The sequence below is a fragment of the Lynx canadensis genome, chromosome B2 (assembly GCF_007474595.2).
Source record: "Lynx canadensis isolate LIC74 chromosome B2, mLynCan4.pri.v2, whole genome shotgun sequence".
Classification (NCBI taxonomy): Eukaryota; Metazoa; Chordata; class Mammalia; order Carnivora; family Felidae; genus Lynx; species Lynx canadensis.
In genome coordinates, this window is record NC_044307.1 from 15,634,027 (window position 1) to 15,655,355 (window position 21,329).

At 46.1% G+C, this 21,329-nt stretch overlaps 1 protein-coding gene across 6 annotated transcripts in view; it reads right to left on the reverse strand.

The window, feature by feature from the left end:
• Positions 1 to 21,329, reverse strand: part of PHACTR1 (phosphatase and actin regulator 1) — a 567,248-nt gene that overhangs the window by 302,648 nt on the left and 243,271 nt on the right. Inside the window, exon 1 of one of the 6 annotated variants that reach the window (XM_030314834.1) lies at positions 13,635 to 13,892. The exons of the other annotated variants lie outside the window; for them this stretch is intronic. The gene's annotated coding sequence lies outside the window, so the exon portion shown is untranslated. Of the gene's footprint in view, positions 1 to 13,634; positions 13,893 to 21,329 lie in introns of those variants that run through there. 6 annotated transcript variants of the gene reach the window in all.

Here is a 21,329-nt window from a genome sequence, read left to right on the forward strand (position 1 = left end):
TTAGATTCATGCCTATGAACTACCCGTAGCATAAAATGGGAAATATTTACATGGCGTCCAAAATTTCAGTTCTTTACAGCCTGTTATAAATACTTCCAGCAAAAAAAGGAGGAGGGAGAGGGTGGGATTAGAATGGCTTTTTGGTGGATTAAATTTAACTTCTAAAATATGCTGTATACTTAAGTCCCCTTCTTTGGGATTTAATACTTAAACAACTGGAGGGGCTCCTGGGTGGCTCGGTGGGTTCAGTGTCTAACATCCGCTCAGTACATGATCTCGCAGTTCGTGGGTTCGAGCCCTACGTTGGGCTCTGTGCTGACAGCTCGGAGCCTGGAGCCTGCTTAGGATTCTGTGTCTCCCTCTCTCTCTGACCCTCCCCCTCTCACACTCTGTCTCTCTCTAAAAAATAAATAAACATTAACAAAAATAAAAAAAAAATACTACAATGACTGGTTATTAGGCAAATTGGGTCTGCATAAATAGGAATATATTCTTTTCTATCTTGCCATAGTTTTGTTATCAAAAGGTAGGAGCGAGCTTAAGAAGTGAGCGCGGCTGTTGGCTAATTATTGGGAGAATGGGAAGTTCAGCTTCACCTAGGTGAAAACTGAACTAATTCTGATTGGCAGGTATTCTCTCCTGGTTAGGGATACAATATTTAATTACCCCGACCACAGCACATGCAGCTACTTCGGGGTGCATTCTGTAAGTGACTCATCCAACAAGGTCCGCTGGGGTGCAGTTATGAGCAGAATCAGACGTTCCCCAGAAGCAATATTACAGGGGCGCCTGGGTGGCTCAGCAGGTTAAGTGTCCGACTTTGGCTTCAGCTCAGGTCATGATCTCGCGGTCTGTGAATCAGAGCCCCACGTCCTCTGCACTGGCAGCATGGAGCCTGCTTCAGATTCTCTGTCTCCCTCTCTCTCTTTCTCTCTCTCTCTCTCAAAAAAAAATAAACATTAAAAAAATAGAAGTGGGGCACCTGGGTGGCTCAGTTAGTTAAGTGTCCAACTGTGGGTTTCGGCTCAGGTCATGATCTCACGGTTCGTGGGTTCGAACCCCACATTGGGCTCTGTGCTGACAGGGCGGAGCCTGCTTGGGATTCCCTCTCCCTCTCTCTCTGCCCCTCCCCTGCCTGCTCTCTCTCTTTCTCTCTCTCTCAAAAATAAACATTAAAAATTTTTTTAATTAAAAAAAAAGAAGTAATATGACATCTTAAGTGCAGGATTCTGAATTCTCAAATATGCGTCTAAGTCCTTGAGCATATCAAACATTTTTTTTCTTCTGAGTCTCAATGTTGGTTGTACCCACAGTCCTATCTGTAGCTCACCTATAAGAGTAAACAGGGAGAACCTTTGTAGGGGTGAGAGTCCACGATGGTTTGCTAAATTTTCACAGCTGAATGTGAACTCTGCAGTCAGCACATCTGGAATCTAAAGCATTTGCCTCTTTCTTTTATCAGCAACATAGAAATGGGCACTTAAGATGCTTATTAGAGAAGTCAAGTGTGAGTTTATTGCAACTGAATACTCACCTAAGACTCAGGCAAGACACCTGGTTTTGAGAGAGGCAGCCTTGAACTATTGCTTTTAGTTCTGCAGGTCAGAACTCCTCAATGTCGGCTGTCCATTGGGATCACCAGCAGTGCTTTAGAAATCCCTACATCCAAGTAGGGATTTGACTTAGAATTTTTTTAAAGGCTTCCCGGGGTCATGAACCACTATTCTAGAACCTTGCTTCTTCTCCAAGTGTGGTTTGTATTAGCATGACCTGGGAGACTCTTAGAAATGAAGTCCCTTGAGCCCCACGTCATACCTGTTAAATCAAAATCTGCATATTTGGCGAGATTCCCAGGTGATTCTAATACATTTGAACGTTCGTGAACTGCTTTTTTAAATATAAGGTTCCATAGGCTCTTTGTTTGTGTTGTCAGATCATCAAAGAGCAGCAGGCCAGCCGGACTCTCTGGTGAATGAGTTCCGGTTTCATGATTTGTCTGAGGATCAGTATGGCCCATTGGTGTCAGTTACACAATTCCCGTCAAGGACATTTTCCCATTATATACCCAATAGTCCTCATGCATGAATCCGTGCCATAAAAGTCCTTTAACATTTCAATGACAGAAAAAGCTCATGTCACCAGATGAATTAATGGTCCATGGGAATTTCGAGACGGCATCCTGGTGAAATCTTTGAAACGGATTTCGGAGGAACCATCAGTAGCTGTACCTGGGATGGTCTCCAGTTACACCTGTGCTTCAGTACCCACCTCCTTGGGATTAAACTGCAGGCCAGGGGTCAGAACTGGGAAGAGTGGAGAGTGGTGGCTCTCCAAGTGGTGTCCTGGGACGAGCAGATTACCTGGAGGGCTTATTAGGAATACAAGTTCTCAGGTCACACCCGGGCCTGCTGAAGCAGAAACTCTGAGGATGGGGCCTCCATGATTCCGATGTACATGGAATTTGAGAACCACTCGAAGCAGATGTGAGGTGAGAACTTTCATTTCTAGCAATTTCCCAAGTGAAGCTGATCAGGGAACTTACGTTAAACACCCACCCCCCTCAGTGGGGCACCTGGGTGGCTCAGCCGGCTAAGCGTCTGACTCTTGCTTTCAGCTCAGGTCATGATCTCGTGGTTTGCAAGTTCGAGCCCCACATCAGATTCTCAGCTGTCAGCATGGAGCCCGCTTTGGATCCCCTGTCCCCGCCCCCCCCCCCCCCGCCTCGACTTACTCCCTCTCTCAAAAATAAACATTAAAAAAAGACCAAAAACTGCCCGATGAAGAGCAATGAAAGAGAAAGCAACATAAACTTGACTTTACGTAAAAGCTACTTTAGGGGTGCCTAGGTGGCTCAGTCGATTAAGCTCTGACTTCGGCTCAAGTCATGATCTTGCAGTTTGTGAGTTCAAGCCCCGCGTCGGGCTCTGTGCTGACAGCTCGGAGCCTGGAGCCTGCTTCAGATTCTGTGTCTCTCCCCCTCTCTCTCTACCCCTCCTCCACTTGTGCTCTGTCTCTATCAAAAAATGAATAAGTCGGGGCGCCTGGGTGGCGCAGTCGGTTAAGCATCCTACTTCAGCCAGGTCACGATCTCGCGGTCCGTGAGTTCGAGCCCCGCGTCGGGCTCTGGGCTCATGGCTCAGAGCCTGGAGCCTGTTTCCGATTCTGTGTCTCCCTCTCTCTCTGCCCCTCCCCCGTTCATGCTCTGTCTCTCTCTGTCCCAAAAATAAATAAACGTTGAAAAAAAAATTTTTTAAAAAAATGAATAAGTGTAAAACAAAAATTTTAAAAAAACTAACTTAGCAGGCTTCAATTCTGGGAATTTTAGTTCATTTAAAAAAAAAAACCCTCAAAAATAATGGGATTATTTTTTTTTTTTTACTATCCCTGAAGTTAGTAGCTCCTTTGAAGCTACTATTTTCCAAGCTTGATTATGAAATTCTACCTTGGGTTTTTAAGGGCTAAGATACTAACAAGATTTCAGCAGAGAAGTTATATGTTGAATTATCATTTAGCAAATGGAATGTGGTGAAAGGGTATGAAAATCTAAGAAAGGGAAGGAGTTTGAGTGGAAATCACAGAAGCCAGTGGTCACCTTCCCCTTGGGTTATTTTCCCTGAAGGATTGTATTATTCTAGTGAGTGAGTCAGGCACACAGTGCAGATTCCCCAAAGGCATCATAAGGTCGGCTCTGTCAGCTTTGGAAATCTCCAATTTCCAGGGCTCTGCCCCCACCCCTCAAATCCAGAACCTCTGCTCAGGCATCTGTTAGCTCTTGGCAAAACAGCCCTTCCTGTTTTCAAGATAATGTTTTAAAATGGCTCATAAAAGGCTTCTTGGACATAACTAGTCCTTGCAAAGCAGCAGTTTGATGATTAAACTATACATGAATCAGAAACATATGGAGTGAATGAATTTCCCTCGGGTTTGGCAAAACGCACCTTGGACTTTATTCCGTCCAGAATACTTGAAAGACGGTTTCGAGTGTTTGTGGAATCAAACAAACACGGCTCCGCTCTTCCCAGTTCCCTTTTACGTTATAGCAGTTTAAGAAGAGGACAAAGATTTCTCTGGGTTTGCCTCCGCCTTTGTTCCTCCCGTTACCAGACGTCTACACAAACGCCGCCTTTGCTCACCTAAGGGTTGCGGCTGAACGAGGACAGAGTACAGTTACCAGATGCATTCCAACTCTCTCTTCTGGTTTCTGAATGGTTCAAGAGGTTTCTTTTTAATTCATAAAGGAAGGGTTTCATACTTGGGTTATTTCAAAGAATAGAAAGTCCCTTGGAGGTGAATTCTTTCCTGCTTGCCTGCAGAGATTCAAGCTATCTATTCTTGTAGCCTCCGGCATTTGAACTCTGTGGGCAGGGGTGTTTGGATGAAACAGCACGGCTCTGGAGAGCCCCTCTGTGTGGTCAGAAAGACTGCTCAACTTCTGGACATCTTGGAGGGGCTTTTCAGAAAGTAGGAGGGAGCCCAGGCTTCTGGTGGTTTTTTCCCCCCTATTATATATCATTAATATGTTTTTGAATATAACAAACAACTCGTGCCCTTTTATGATGAAGCCCCCTCTGCATGTAGAAACTATTCCTTTCCCAGGCACAGTACCGTTGGGAATCCTGGGGAAATAACACTTAATACCTAAGTATCAGGGGAATATTTAATTTCTTCATACCTCAGGGTCATAGACAAAGAAGTCTCGGGGATCTGGATTTGGGAAACTTAAAAAGGGACTTCATACCTTTAAAAAAGTTCAAAGATAATCGATTTGGGAGATGAAATGCAAAACAGGGACCGTGTCTTTTGTGTCGCGTTATCCAAATCTAACATACAAATAGCATAATTGTGTTTTCCCCTATTAATGAGCAATCTGTCAATAAACCATAAGTCTATTAATGGGAAATGCAGAAGCGATTAGGAGAATTGTTGCTAAGTAACATGAATTGTATTCTTGGAAACCTTGAAATCTTCAAAGTTTTTTATGAAACGGCACAACCTACCTACATAACATGCTCAACTTCGGCAACCATTAAATAATTTTAGCTATCCCTCTGTGACACTGAGGGGGGAGAAAAAGAAAGAAAAGAAACCTAAAGGATGGGAGAGAAAACAACATTCCTGTGGGACAGAAGAATTTGAACAAAAACAGGAAGGTAGGAATATCTGTGGTGCAAAGAGAAAATATTGGAAAAAAATAAAATTAAAAACAAGAAACTAGAGACGAGACAGGGTATCATTAGCATTAATGCTTCTCTTCCTCCAAGATCTCAAACTCCAAAACTTCGCCCTGTTATTCCAACCTCCAAGATCACTCTGTCTGGGCTTGAATTCCCTGTTCTGTGTATAAGCAAGGTGCCCCTTAGCAAGTTGCTTTAGTTCTTTGAGCTCACTCTCCTCATCTGTAAAATGGGCATCATAGTCACTGCCTCGGGACTTTTGCACGGATTGAGCTTGCTCAGGTAGAGTCTCTCAGTAGCATCTGGACTATATGAACGCTCAGAAAATAACAGCCGGCATCTCTGTTCTCAGACCCCGGTCCTTAAGCCCTGCTGCACCTGCTGCTTACCCTTCCTACAGTCTTCCAACCACCCACCACCTCCTGCTGATTTCAGAGTCCTCCTGGACCCCTGCCTCCCCTTTGCCCTTCATATGCAATCAGTGGCCAAGTCCTGTTGATTCTACTTCCTCCATTTTTCCTCGCTATCACCTGATCCAGACCTTTGCTAAGTCATTACAAGTGGATGGCATTGCACCATGAGACACCAGTCTGGCAGACTGGGTTCATGCTTGCTGTCTAGGCTCCAGCAAGGTCCTTATCTTCTCCCAGCCTTAGTTTACTCTAACTCTGCGCGAAGGAGATTACTATAGGATTCTCAATATTCAAGTAGCCCTCTTCTGTAAAGTCAGTGTGAACACTCAATTACTGAATACGGAACCATTGCTCCTGGGGGAAATGTATGGTAAGATTCCCGCGAGCCTCTGGTCACAATGTTTTCACCAACTGATCAATTTATACCTTGTATTAAGTGTGTTTCTGTTTGAAGACCTCTTAGTATCTATTGCTGATTCATTAGCCTTGAACTTGGCCCACAGAACTATAACTCATTCCTGAATGAAGCTCATCAAACACATATTTTCTCCATAAGCATACCGCAGACTTGTTGCGCTCAAGAACACAAGAGAACACTTCAGCACTATACTTGGGGACCATTTTATCTTTTTATTATTAAATTTTTAATGTTTATTTATATGAGAGAGAGAGGCAGAGCGTGAGCAGGGGAGGGTCAGAGAGAGAGGGAGATGCAGAATCCGAAGGAGGTTCCAGGCTCTGAGCTGTCCGCACAGAGCCCGACGCGGGGCTTGAACTCACGAACCGCGAGGTGTGAGATCACAACCTGAGCTGAAGTCGGACGCTTAACCGACTGAGCCACCCAGGCGCCCCAAACTTTGGGACCATTTTACAGCAGAGTTAACCAACAAAAAGCAAAGCAAAACAAAACAAAACACCATGAACAACATGAGACTAAATAGACCATGAAAACACCACTTGATTACAGTATGAAGCCGAAACACGAGAGCAGAGTCTCACCTTCTTCGATTTTCAGTTGGAAATATACATGTGGGGCAAAATTTTTGTGCTGCTCTGCACATGCCCACGGATGACGGAAAGCATCACAAGTATTGGGGTTACAAATAAATTGAGTGAATAAGCGAATGTGCAAGTACAGAACCCGCGAATGACGCGGATCAAGTCGATTTGCACCTACCTGGCTATTTGCACCTACCTCGCAGGTCTGCTGGGCGGGTCAAAGAAAATGCTCAGAAAGTAACATCTAAAGAGATGTTCAGCAACCACTAGGCACTCAGCAAGTGAGAGCTACTTGCTATTAGTATCATCATCATCATCATCATTAACCATTGTTTGGTTCGCCACCCGTGCAATAACATTGTAACTGACTGTTGCACTCCCCCTCTCTCCATTCACCCTATCCTTCGCGTATTTTTAAGCTCTGACCATGTCATTCTCTGCTTGATATTCAAGTTCTCTCCAATGAATGTACAACTGGTCGCCTTCTTTCTACCCACTCCTGTCCTAAAACGGGCCTGCTCACCCACCTCAGGTACCATTCTGCTTCCCAATTACTCCAGCTCTCCTCTATTGGGAATTTTCTCCTCCTCCCCATCCGCACTGAAATACACCAGTTCATCCCTCAAGACCTTGGTTAAAAACATTCCCAAAGCCATCTTTAGGGGCGCCTGGGTGGCTCAGTCGGTTAAGTGGCCGACTCTTGATTTCAACTAAGGTCCTGATCTCACGGTTATGGGACCGAGCCCCGCATCAGGCTCTGCGCTGACCGTGCAGAACCTGCTTGGGATTCTCTCTCTCCCTCTCTCTCTCTCCCTCTCCCTCCTTCCCTCCCTCTCTCTCCCTCTCTCAAAGTAAATAAACACTAAAAATAAAAACAAAAAAACAGAAAACATTCCCGAAGCCCTCTCTAGCTAGAATTATCTTTTTTTTTCAACCTCAGTAACCATTTTTTCTGTTCTCATGAAGCTGCCAGTTCTGTATCTTATTAAAACTTTTACATACATGATTTATTTCTCTAGATACAATAGATCTGATTCATCTTTTCTTACCCTGCAAAACAGGGTTCTTGGTTCAGTAACCAGTAAGTGCTTACCGATTAAATACAATAACAACGATGACAACAAAAACCCCAAGGTAGTGATTTTTTGCTTTATCAAAAAACAAACAGGAACAAAACAAACAAACAAACAAAAAAAAAACCCACATTCTTCACTTGGGAAGTTCTATATGTGAACAAACCAACTTAAACGAGAGTTCCTAATTTATGTTCCTAATTTATACGAAAGCCAAAGAGAACCAATGTTAACTTTTTCTTGAGGTCTGATGGCTTGTTCCTGATTGTGTATCCTTATAACTTTTCACGCTCCAGGTCCTTTTTTGGGCAAGTCATGAACCTTAAAATCCGTGCTAAGTAATCCTTATTCTGACATATTCTGAATTGTATCCCGGTTTCAACAGCCTCTTTCTAATAACCCAGACAAGAGAACTCGCCACATGGAGACAACACCACACCCAAACAGCTTGAAGGCTGGGCAGACTCATTTAGCTTGCTGACCCCTTCCTTCCTCTGCCTCTGAAAGGGATCCCATTAGAGGGGGAAATCCGTCCACTAAGGATTCAGTGTGTTCTCGTTTGTGCCAAGACAGCACCAGGAGCAGACTCGGGAGGTATGGTCATGATGCTTGGGAAACCAATCCTTTCCCCTTGGGCATGCAGGCGTATCTTTTTTTTTTTTTTTAAAGCAAATGGACCCAACGGGGTATTTTATGAGTCACTAAATGTGTGCTTCCTTGTCCCTTCCAATATAACTTTTCACTACCATCATTTTTGTTTGTTTGTTTTTTAAATCTAGGTATGCCTTGTTTGCATGATTTCCTCACGTTTCCTGTTGGGATGTGCCCTCCCGGAGTGTGCAAATGGTCACCGAAAGGGGCGGTTGTGAGGGGTAAGGGGCGAGAGGAAGGCAGGGAGCACGCCCACTCTTAGCCGCAGACACTGCGAATCACCTGCTCCTCGCCTGTTACCACTTTCTCTTCCGTGCCTTTTCATTCCTGTGACTTTAGAAGAGGTGTCAGTCCCCCTGCGCTTCCCATATTTGTGGGGACATCTCAGCCATCAGCTGGGCCTCGTTTCTCTTCTCTGAAATCAATGATCTCAAATTTAAAAAGAAAGTGGTATGTAGGGGCGCTTGGGTGGCTCAGTCGGTTAAGCGTCCGACTTTGGCTCAGGTCATGATCTTGCCGTTTGTGGGTTTGAGCCCTGCATGGGGCTCTGTGCTGACAGCTCGGAGCCTGGAGCCCTGCTTCGGATTCTGTGTCTCCCTCCCTCTCTGTCCTCCCCCACTCACACTCTATCTCTCTCTCTCAAAAATAAACATTTAAAAAATTAATTAAAAAAATTAAAAAAATTAAGAAAGTGATATGTAAACATCACTTACAAACCATCTGCCTCTCGACTCACAAATTCTGTTTCAGGAGTAAATAAATGTACATGTGTGTGTATTTCAGGCAACCGTGTAACTGAATATCACTGTTCATACTGACTGAGAGCAGGGAGGGCTGCAGACTCACTGAAGTGTGCACGATCACTGAACACGGCAGGACCCCGGATGGCAGGACCAATCTCCGACTTCCTTTACGAGACAGAACATTGAAAGGAAGTGGGAAATTAGCCAGGGAAATGCCACAGTCCTTCTGACCTCGAAGGAGCTTCTAATTCCAAACAATTAAATCCATTCTCTAAGAACATCTGTCACCATAGAGATGCAACCTTGACAGGGACAGTCCGCTAATTCTTGGACAGAACACCTGGGAGGAAGTCAGAACTCAAGCTCCCTGCTTCCCCTCTTAGTAGAAATTCCCCAGGAAGTCAAGCTCCTCTGAACCTTGAGCCGCGTCTCCCAGACCACTTTCCCTGACGTCTCTCCATGGAGATTTGGAGATTGTATTTTCCTTTAGGGATCTAATAAATTTCTAAAACAAGAACATACCTTTTAATGAGCTTTCTTAATTGATAGAGGTTATGGGCTGAATTGTGTGCCCTCCAGATCCACAGGATGAAGCCCTAACCCCCAGTACTGAGGGCACTTTGACGACGGCCCCCCCCTCAGAAGGGGACTGTATTTAGAGATAAGGTCTATAGGGAGGTAATCAAAGTTAAAGGAGGTCATATGGGCAGAGCCCTAATCCGCTCAGACTGGTGTCTTTATCAGAAGAGGAAGATGGGTGCCTGGGTGGCTCAGTCAGTTAAGCATCCGACTTTAGCTCAGGCCATGATCTCGCGGTTCGTGGGTTCGAGCCCCACATCGGGCTCTGTGCTGACAGCTCAGAGCCTGGAGCCTGCTTCGGATTCTGTGTCTCCCTCTCTCTCTGCCCCTCCCCTGCTCGTGCTCTATGTCTCTTAAAAATAAATAGAACATTAAAAATTAGAAAAAAAAAAAAAGAAGAGGAAGAGACACCCGGGATGTGCGTGCGCGTGGACACATGCACACACACACACACACACATCTGAGGGCACAGAAAGAAGGCCGCCATATTCGAGCCAAGGAGAGAGGTCTAGGGAGAAACCAAACTGCCAACACCACCACCTTGGAGTTGGGCCTCCAGAGCCATCAGACAATAAGGTTCTGCTGTTTAAGCCTCTCAGTCTGAGCCTTTGTGTTACAGTCACCCTAGCAAATGGATACAGCAGTTATAGGTTATGCATTAGCTATAGATTATTCACAGTGATTTTCTTCTGTACCCCTAAGAAGAAAATCCCGTTTTTTAGTAACATACACGTTCCTTCCTTTTTGTCGATTTTCTTTAATCCTAAATAGTTATTAAAACCTCTTGATAGGCCCAGCTAACATTCAAGTTCTAAACATTGTTGAGGGAATAGTCGAAGGTTCTGGTCATCTCTTCAGTTTTTTGTTTTTTTTTTAATGTTTATTTAGTTTTGAGAGAGAGAGAGAGAGAATGAGCAGGGGAGGGGCAGAGACAGAGACACACACACACACACAAAATCTGAAGCAGGCTCCAGGCTCTGAGCTGTCAGCACAGAGCCCGATGCGGGGCTCTAACTCATGAACCGCGAGATCATGCCCTGAGCTGAAGTCGGATGCTTAACTGACTGAGCCACCCAGGCGCCCCCCCCATTTCTGTTTGTCTTAATTTTAGACTTTTGTGTTGTCTTTGTGGTGGGTTTCTTAAAAGAAGACACTCTATGCCATTCTTCACTCTGCCCTTGTCGGGGAGCAGGGGGGATTTTTATTCACTTTGTTGCCTTGAGAGCCCAGGCACCTGGAGCACCTTTTTATGAAATCCCTCTCTCAGCACCTTCCCTGTAACTGTGGATTCTGAATCCTACCGGAAGCAGAATACCCATGGAATGCAAAAAGAAAGGCCCTTTGACATCGTTAGCCTTTAGATTAATTATATGACTGTTGTTGGACTTTTATAGCATGTGATCAGTGGTTGCTTGATGGGAGACATCAAATCCCCCCTCACTGGGAGGCTGCAAGAGAAAATAAAAACAGAACCCAGAAGGGGCTGCAGGGTCGCAGATTTTGCGCTGTTCCAATTGGAGCGCTGGGGTCATGATCACAACCACCCATCGGCATGAGCTGGCCACGTGGGTAAACACCTTTAGGGGCTCTAAGACCAGCAATTCTGGAGAAAAAAAAAATGGCACAGCGTAACTAACAGCAAGCTGAAGTGAGGAAAATCAAGTCGGCCGCACCGGACTCCATCCACGGAAAGTGTCCGAGGCTCTCCAGAGACAAGGGCTACCCTGTCTTGGTGGGGCCAGCCCTGGTGTGGTCCCCAGTGGGATCATCAGGAACAGTGCAATCCCACAGGTAGGGCTCAGGGAGCCTGGGGACAGATATCCCACCCCCCCCCCCCCCGCCCTGCCGGTGCTGCCACCGATATCCTGTGTGGCTTCAACCAGTTCAATAGATTCTTCTGTGCAAAACGTGGGGACAATGATTCACAAAAAGGAACAGACATGCTAACAGCTTCATTCCAGAACATTCTGAGGATCCCAAACGTTGTCGTAAAGTTGCACAACGTTATTTATTCCCTCCTCTCTGGGATATTAAAAGGAAAACCATGAACTGGTTTCTCAACTGTTTTGTGGTCACTAAAAACATCACAAATCATAGCAATAACAACAGTGGTCACTAAAAGTCACAAATCATAACCATAATAATATCAGGTACTGTTTATTCGATGCTACTTATGCCAAACATTGTGCTATGTGCCGTTTTCCTTATGTATCACTTTATTCACTTCCCATACAACCTGTGAGTTAACTACTATTAATATCCGATTTTACAGAGGGAAAAACCGAGGCTTAGAAAGGTCAGGAAGCTTGCCCAAGGTCACTCACTGAATAGGTAGAAGAGTTGGAAACGGAGCCCAAGTCAGTGTGAACACAGAAGGCTTATGCTTTTAAACAAAGTCTCCACATTTCTACGGGGACCAGATTTTCCCCTTCCTATCTGGCCTCTTCTGATCAGCTGTCACATGAGCTACTGAACTGTCCCAGAAGCGGACATCCAAACTTATTATCTTGGTGTCCAAACTGCATTTCCCAGACTGTGCCTCACCCTGAAAGTAACACAAAAATCCTTTGTGCAACCACAAGTCCTGGTTCTTGGGGTGGAAAATGTGGGCACCATGATTTAGGCAGATGACCAAATTTGAGTGAATTACAGAGTGCAAGGCAAGGCACTCCAACAGTAAAACTAGTCAGGGCATCGTGTTATCTTCTGTGATCTCAAAGGCACTGGTGGATCTTATGGTGTCCAGAGGTCACCCTCATGAATCTCGGTCCTCGGTATATTATGGAAATGTAGAAATGCATCCGTTTTCGAGGGGTGGAAATCTGCATACAAGGCGCTCCGTGTGCTGTCATTAATTATTTAAGCGATGCTTTCTGGAGGGACTGCCAAGGCCTGCAAAGGGGGATCCATGAACTGTTCTCTCGTGTTATGAATATTTGTGATATTACGCTATCTATATTTCACACATGGGCATTAATCAGAAACCTCACCACGTTGTCCCATTTGGCTCTGTGGTCATCATTTAGTTGTGCTAAATGGAATCTTTTCAATCCCCAAATGTGCTGGTGATCTCAAAGAATCACTGAGTCAGAATCATTTCTTTTTGTGATATCCGAATACTCTCTCATGGCGATCCTTGTGCCCCTCCAAAGAGTTGTTTATATTGGACACGTTTGGCTCATAGAATTTGCCCCAGCCAAGCAGTGAGGTTGCAAAGGGGCAAGAGGCGGCCAAAAACCTGAATATCTCTTCACGAGACATCATTCTGAACACATGTTCCCTTTGGCTTGAACATCACCGTATTTTGTTTAGAGCTCCTCAGTGTTCCCAAAAAAGAAACGCAATTCAAAAGGAACCCCTCAAAACTGCCGCCTTGCCTATTTCCCGAGTTCTCTAAGAATCCGTGAGAAAAAGAACCCATGGTGGCCGTTCTCGTTCATGCCCAGCAAGCTGTGATCCGTTGCCATATTGATTTTTATCCCCACGCCTCAAACCTCAAAACGCCACAGCCTGAAATGGGGTGTAACCAAACCTTTCTTTTTCCTTCTTTTTATTCCCCGGTCCGGTCCACTTTCTCTTTTGTCATCCACAACTTCTCCCCGGGGCCCACCTCCCCCAGAGTAACAACTGCTTGATGCGATTTTTCCTCTCCTGTCTCTTTAAGTCGGAAACTTCCTGAGGTTCCTAAGTGCTGCCTGCCTCAGCGGGCGCCCAGCAAGTCTCTACCGCAGTGAGATTTGCAAGTGAAGCCCCCTGATCTGAAAAACATCCCTAGTTTCCCATCAGAGTCTTCTGACTTCCAGGCATCCACAGCTCCACCAGTGGGTTCCAAGACACCCCGTGAACCGGCTCCGAAGACTGAAAACCCAAATCAATCCACGCTGGCAGCTCCAAAAGGGGAACATTCCCTAAACCCAACCACACACACACAAAACCGAATGCAAAACCCAACTAACAAACACACAAAAAGCAGTGAAAATCACTTAAGACTCAAAAGCCTACCTTACGGGCGCTCCCAAGCTCTTTGCTTACGCAAGTATCCTCCCCTCCGGGTCTGTTTTCTGGCTAATAGCTGTGCTTTCTTGGACTAAGCAACAGTGGGAAGCGTCCGGGTCTGAAATACACATGCTACACACACCCAGGCAAGGCATTCAGTGCCAGGCGGCTCCTTCGCCTTCCTTCCCGGCCCCGGGCCAGCCCGTGCCAAGTCCCGGACTGCTGACAATCTCCTCCATAAGACGGGATGGGGGCTGGAAGGGAGCCCACGGGAGCTGGGGGACCGATCCCACTCACCATGGACTGGGTGGCCACCCGTGTAACCTTAAAACCCTTCCACGCAAGGTTTCTCCAGCCTCATCCAGATCCCAGAACAAGTTGGCAGACTCCTCCTGGCTTTCCCTGCTGGCACCCAGGCCACTGCCGGGCGGCGGCGCCCCCCGGGGGGGCTGGCAGGACTCTGATGTCTCTTACCTTCACAAAGCCCCAGTTCTTAAAAGCCTGGCTGAAGTCTCCAAGGAGCCAGGCGTTTTCCTGGACATTGGAGGCAACCAATTTCAGAGGCAGGGAACATTTCGAAATGAAACAGAAAGTAACAGAAAGTAACCCAACCAGACCCCCCCACCTGCACTTGGCCCTCCGCGGCAGCCTCTGGGAGCCTCCGGACCCGGACAGCCAGCCCAGCGGTTTCGGCTTGGAGAAAATTCAGAGAAAACAGCCGCTTGCCAGTCTGGAACTCACGGCCGGAGTTTTTTATGTTTGTTTGGTTGGTTTTTTTAATTTATTATTTATTATTATTTTCTTTTTTAGTATTTGTTCAGCTTTTTAACATGCAGTTTGTCTCCTTCTGCAGGGAATTACTCAGTGAGCCTGTCACCTGACTCACAGCAGCTCCATTATATAATTCAAACTGTGCTGTTGGGAGTCGGGATCAGAAAACCACAGTCCCCGCCCCTCCCCCCACAGGCCTCCCCCCTCCCCCTCCCCCTGGAGTGAGGGAGACCTTGGAAACTCCGCTGACCCTTCTTTTTTGAAACTTCAGGTTGGGCAGAGGGGACTGCTACATTTTTGCAGTGTATTTGTACTTCCCTTTGGTTTGATACTTTTGGGTAGAGGACCTCCTAAATGCCAATGCCGAGTTAGCAGAGATTGCTTAAGATGTAACATCTTAAGATGTAACTGTAGCAGCTTCCTTGATTTTCTTTCAGGGCGGCTCCAGATGAGCCACATCACTGAATGACAGAGGGCGTAGATCTGTAACACCTGAAGGAAGGAGCGCTGAAACCTGGAGTGGTTACTACTTTTGCCACAAATCTTAAGTTCCCTGAAATGTCAAAGGGGTAAATTGGGTTGAGGGGTCATCAGCCAACTCCCCTCTCCCCACCTGACCTTGATCACCATAAACCCTCCCCCAGCCTCCTCAGATAAGCCTAACACCCCACCGAAAGCCACATGCTTGCTATGCAAATACCTTTTAAAAGCCAACTCTCTCACCCCCTACTTTCCACCAAACTGAAACCCTGAAGGCAAACCTCCCTGGATATTTTGAAGCCAGCACTGTCTGGGGCGAAGGTGATAAGAATCATCCCAGTCTGTTCCAATTTCCCTTTCTCGGCATCCGTCATTTCTGTGATATTCACGGAGGGGGCAGCATGTTAGACCATAGAACTGACCCACGAATGAGAGGTTCTTTGAGAAACTCGGACGGTGTAAAACGAGCGGAACACTGAAAGCATCATGAAACATGATAATCCAACATAAAAAAACTGCAACCTGTTTGCTTTGTCCATATATATCAAAGCCAGGCTGAGCTGTAGGAGGAGGGGGCTGGGCTCTGGGTTCCCCGTCTTCTCCCAGCCAGTGGAGGCTTGTTGCTGAATGTGGGAAGTACCTGAAAAGGACTGTTAAAGTCTACCGGAACAAATACTAACCCTGATCACCCTCTTTTGGTCTGTCCTACTCTGACCTCCTTGCTCCCTTCTGCACCCGGCCTAGAGCCCCCAGGGGAAACTACCCTGCCGTTCCTTTCTACCTCCAGCGTTGGGCGGAACATTAGATACCATTACTATATAAAGCTGTGCTGACACGAGACTGATACTGTGTCCTAAGAATAGCTTCCAAAGTCCGTTGTAAGCGTCTATCCACATATCTCTCTGAAGTGGGCACGGGATCATTATTTTTATTTTTATGTTTATTTATTTTTGAGAGAGAGGGAGAGACAGAGCGTGAGCAGGGGGAGGGGCAGAGAGAGAGGGAGACCCAGAATCCGAAGCAGGGTTCATTCAGGCTCTGAGCCATCAGCACAGAGCCCGACGCGGGGCTCGAACCCACGGACCGTGAGATCATGACCTGAGCCGAAGTCGGACGTTCAGCCGACCGAGCGCCCCCAGGCGCCCCGGGATCATTTTTACTCTCCTTATACAGACCCAAAAAAGCCAGCGACACAGGCAGGGATTACAGGCCAGCCTTCAGACTCTCCATGCCTGGTTTTGCAAAGACCCAGACACGTGAAAAAAAATATAAATGTGTAAACCCCAGTGACAGACTGATGTCTGTTTACTTCACCCCCTCTAGGTATCGTAAATATAATTAATGTTGCCACAGTTGCTAAGGTAACTACACAGTAAGAGAATAGGAAGCATCAGGTGATGAGACCCTCCTCAATAATGGGGAGAAAAACCATAATACAAAATACCCTTGGTCTGTATATAGTCATTAAATATTGACACCACAAAAATTAAATTTCCCAGACCCGCACTGTTCAATGGAAATATAAGGGGAGCCACATATGTAATTTAGAACGGTCTAGGGGTGCCTGGGTGGCTCAGTCGGTTAAGCGTCAGACTTTGGCTCGTGAATTTGAGCCCCGTTCCGTGTTGTCAGCACAGAGCCCGCTTTGGATTCTCTGTCTCCCTCTCTCTGCTCCTCCCCTGCTCTCTCTCTCTCAAAATAAACATTTTTAAAACATAAAATGAAATAAAATTGTCTAGTTGTTGCATTAAAAGACTGGTGAGGGGCACCTGGGTGGCTCAGTCAGCGGAGCCTCCAACTCTCGATTTTGGCTCAAGTCATGATCTCATGCTTTATGGGTTCGAGTCCTGCGACGGGCTCCGTGCTGACAGTGAAGAGTGGGCTTGGGACCCTCTGTCTCCCTCCCCCTCTGCCCCTCCCCCCACTCATACTCTCTCAGAAATAAACGTTTAAAAACCTATCCTTTAAAAAACTTAGAACTGGGGCGCCTGGGTGGCTCAGCTGGTTAAGTGGCCGACTTCGGCTCAGGTCATGATCTCACGGGCCGTGGGTTCGAGCCCCGCGTCGGGCTCCGTGCTGACAGCTCGGAGCCTGGAGCCTGTTTCAGATTCTGTGTCTCCCTCTCTCTCTGACCCTCCCCCATTCATGCTCTGTCTCTCCCTGTCTCAAAAATAAACAAAACGTTAAAAAAAATAAAAAAAATAAAAACCTTAGAACTACAATTAAATGGCTGGTGAAATTAATTTTGGCAGTATGTTTATTTCATTTAATCCAATATATCCAAAATGTCATTTCAACATGTAGTCAATGTAAAATTAGCCACAAATTATTTTTTATTCTTTTCTTCATACTCAATCTCTGAAACCTGGTATGAATTATATGTACGTAACACCTACATCACATCTCCGCAAGGGGGGGAGTAGCCACATTTCAGGTTCTCAATAGCCACATGTGGCCAGTGGCTACATTGGATGGTGCCACCTCAGAACCTATTTGGTCACTTGGGGCTTGGAGTTCTTCTGAGGAGGCATGTGCTTATCCCTACTTGAAACGTTTCGAAAGATAAATTCCATTCATTTGGTGCTGGCCTTACGGCATAAATCAAGTGGTGTTCTCTTGGATGCAGCGAGAAAAGATCAAATGAGCTCGGAACTGAAATGGTTTGAAAGGTTCAGCTTCTCTCATGCCACCAGAGGACAGCGAAGATTAAGAAATAAATCTCAGGTTTATGAAACATTCCTTCACTGGGTAGCCCCAGTTGCCCGAGTTAGGAACCTCAGAATCATGTTTGCAGTTGTGTGTTTGTTGTTTTTTTTTTTTTAACGTTTCTATATTGAGAGACACACAGCGTCAGCAGGGGAGGGGCAGAGAGAGGGGGAGACAGAACCCGAAGCAAGCTCCAGGCTCCGGGCCGTCAGCACAGAGCCCGAGGCGGGGCTCGAACTCACAAACCGTGAGATCGTGACCCCAGCGAAGCCCGTCGCCCAACCAGCTGAGCCACCCAGGCGCCCCTCGTGTTTGCACTTTCTACGTCTCCCTCCGCTCCTTGGAACCCCTCCAACAGACCACTCAGTCTTACCGGGTCTCCCTGTCACCTCTTCTGCAGTTCCGGGACCTCTGCTCTATCCCAGATGATCCCAGGAACCCTGGCCTGGGCTCCCTGCCTCCCCTCTCCAGCCATTCATGTTGACTTTCAATCCTGCCTTCAGTGTGAGTACACGGCGAAAGCAGACATTTAACCCCGTCGCGTCTCAGCTGTAAACCTTTCAGAGCAAGCTGACGCCTTTCAAATAAGATCCACAGGCAATCATAAACTGGCCTTCAGGGAACTCTCTGGCCCATCTCCTGGCTACACTTTCTTTGATTTTTACCTTGGTCTACATTCATGATTTCCATGACAACATGCCTCTGGTTAGTCTGTTCCCTCTGCCTGGAACGTCCTTTCTTAAAATGCCTGCCTCTTCGCAGGCATAAAAATCCTGTGAGCCAAGCTGAAGTATTTACCGTAGGGTTTCTTAACCCTGTAGTCCAAATTAACAGCCCCCTCACCTAGGTCGTCTACACCACACTTACAAATAGATGTCCATACCATTTATCACAATTCTGTTGTAATTACGTGACACGCTGGACAGGCATTTCCTTAAGGGGGGGTAACCACATGATGCTTGCCTTTGATTTCACTTTGGGATATAGTAGCATCTCAATAAATGCCTGGGGCATTCCAATACCCTTGCCTTTCCATCCACCTCTGCCCCCCACCTTCTAATTGTCTAACCGCTTGGTATATCGTCACCGTCATCGCCACCACCATCATCATTGCACAGGGGGAGCCAAGATTTATTAGTACCACTAAGTACCCTACACCGTAGTAAGCATTTTACAGACATTTCATTTAATTTCAACGAGAAAGCTGCACGATAGGGACTTCTCAATTTTTCAAAACTGTGGCACCTTGAATAGCATTTCCAGTCTTTCAACAGGTGTTCTAAGGTATTCTTTCTCCCCCCAAGTTTTTACTTAAATTCCAGTTAGTTAACAGAGTGTAATATTAGTTTCAGGTGTAAAATTTAGGGCTTCAACACTTACATACAGCCCCCGGTGCTCATCACAAGTGCCCTCCTTAACACCCATTGCCTATTTAACCTATCCCCCACCCCCCCTCCCGTTCCACCTCCCGTCTGGTAACCATCAGTTTGTTCTCTATGGTTAAGAGGTTGTGGAGCGCCCGGGTGGCTCAGTTGGTTAAGTGCCCAACTTCGACTTGGGTCATGATCTCATGGCTCATGAGTTCAAGTCCCACGTCAGGCTCTGTGCTGACAGCTCGGAGCCTGCTTCTGCATCTCCCTCTCTCTCTGCCCCTAACCCACTTGCATTTTGTCTCTGTCTCTCTCAAAAATAAATAAACATCAAAAAAAATTTTAGAAAAAAAAGTTTGTTTTATGGTGTGCCTCTCTCTTTTTGACACCCTATGTTCATTTGCTTTGTAATCTTAAATTCCACGTTTGAGTGAAATCATATGATATTTGTCTTTCTTTGACTGACTCATGTCACTTAGCATGAGCAACACTCTCTAGCTCCATCCATGTTGCTGCAAATGGCAAGATTTCATTCTTTTTTATGGCCGAATAATATACCAGTGTGTATGTGTGTGTGTGTGTGTGTGTGTGTGTATGTACGTGTATATATATACCACATCTTCTTTATCCATTCATCAGTCGATGGGCATTTGGGCTCTTTCCACAATTTGGTTATTGTTGATAATGCTGCTATAAATGTCAGGGTGCATGTAACATTTTAGGGTCATTCTTGTAAACACCACTTATGAAAAGTTGATGTGCAGTTATGCCCCTAAAGAATGCAGGATCACGTACTTGCTTGTTAACTCATTTGTTAACAGGTATCTTGTGTTTTTTTAAGTGTCTTCATTTATTTTTGTGAGAGAGAGAGAGGGGGAGAGAAAGTCGAAAGCAGGCTCTGAACTGTCAGCACAGAGCCCAATGTGGGGCTGGAACTCACAAACCGTGAGATCATGACGTGAGCCAAAGTCAGACACTTAACCGACTGAGCCACCCAGGTGCCCCTAATGCTTCCGATTCTTCATGGGCTGGGAAAACAGAAAGCCCACCTTAATGGTATTTTGTACAGAACACGAATATGGTAGCTTTCGGGAAGGGTTGAGAAACCCGGCCACACGGACATGCCTGGATGGGATGCTGAGTTTTGTTGCTCAGAATCATTTTTGGCTCTACTTTTGGCTTTCCAGTCATTTCCACGTAGTTCAGTTTGGTGGGGCTTTAAAAAGCGGAAGCACCAGCACCAGGGGGTGGTGAGGATTGGAGCCACAGAGCCACGGGATTCGTTGCTGGTGTGGATACAAAGCATTGCAGCCCTTTCGGGAGACAGGTAGGGGGTTTCTTACCAAATAAACTCTTCACAGATGGATCGAAAGCTTTTGTTTCTACCAAAACCTGCACTTGGATGTTTACAGCAGGTGTATTCACAACTGCCAGAATTTAAAAGCCACCAAGATGGCCTTTGGGAAGTGTGCGGCTAAGTCAACTTGGTACGTCCAGACAACAGACAGTTATTTAGCCCTAAGAAGGGAGCTCTGAAGCCACGAAAAGAAACGGAGGAAACTTACACGTCTCTTACTAAGTCAAAGAAGCCAACCTGAAAAGGCTCTATCCTGCAGGAGTCCAACTCTATGACAGTTTGGAAAGGGTAAAGCATGCAGAGAGTAAAAAAAGTCAGTAGTTGTCAGGGGCTGGGGAGGTGTGTGTGTGTGTGTGTGTGTGTGTGTGTGTGTGTGTGTGTGTGTGACAGAATAGATGTCACACAGATGGAGCACAGAGAGATTTTTAGGGCAGTGAAACTAGTCTGTGTAATACTCTAATGGTGGATACATGTTATCATACATTTGTCCACCACAGGGAGTGAACCCTTATGTGAACTGGGGCTCTGGGTGATACTGATGAGTCAATGTGGCTATTGTAGTAACAGGTCAGTGGTGATTCATCCCTTGAAACACAGGGAACTAACCCTCTGGTGCCCAATGCCGATAAGGAGGAGGACTGTGGGTGTCGGGTGTGGGGCATATGTGCGAACTCTGTGTACTTTCTGCTCTAAAGAAAAAATCAAGTCTAACTGAAAAAGAAACGTGGAGGGACCAGAGAATGGCTTGCTCACGGGTGCCCAGGGATGGCACCCACTGGGTTCCGGTGCGATGGGCTGGTTCCCCATTCCATTGTCAGCTGCTCAGGCTTATTCATTGTTCTCTCTACTTTGTTTCCACGGCACCACTAAATAAATGGCGGCGCATGTGGTCAGGGATTAATAAATTCTCGTTTAAATGAAATGAAGAGAAAATACACTTAATGCTTCAAATAATAAATACATATTTCCACCGACATAAACAGCATAATAGCCTGAGTGTCACCCGAAAAGCTATTA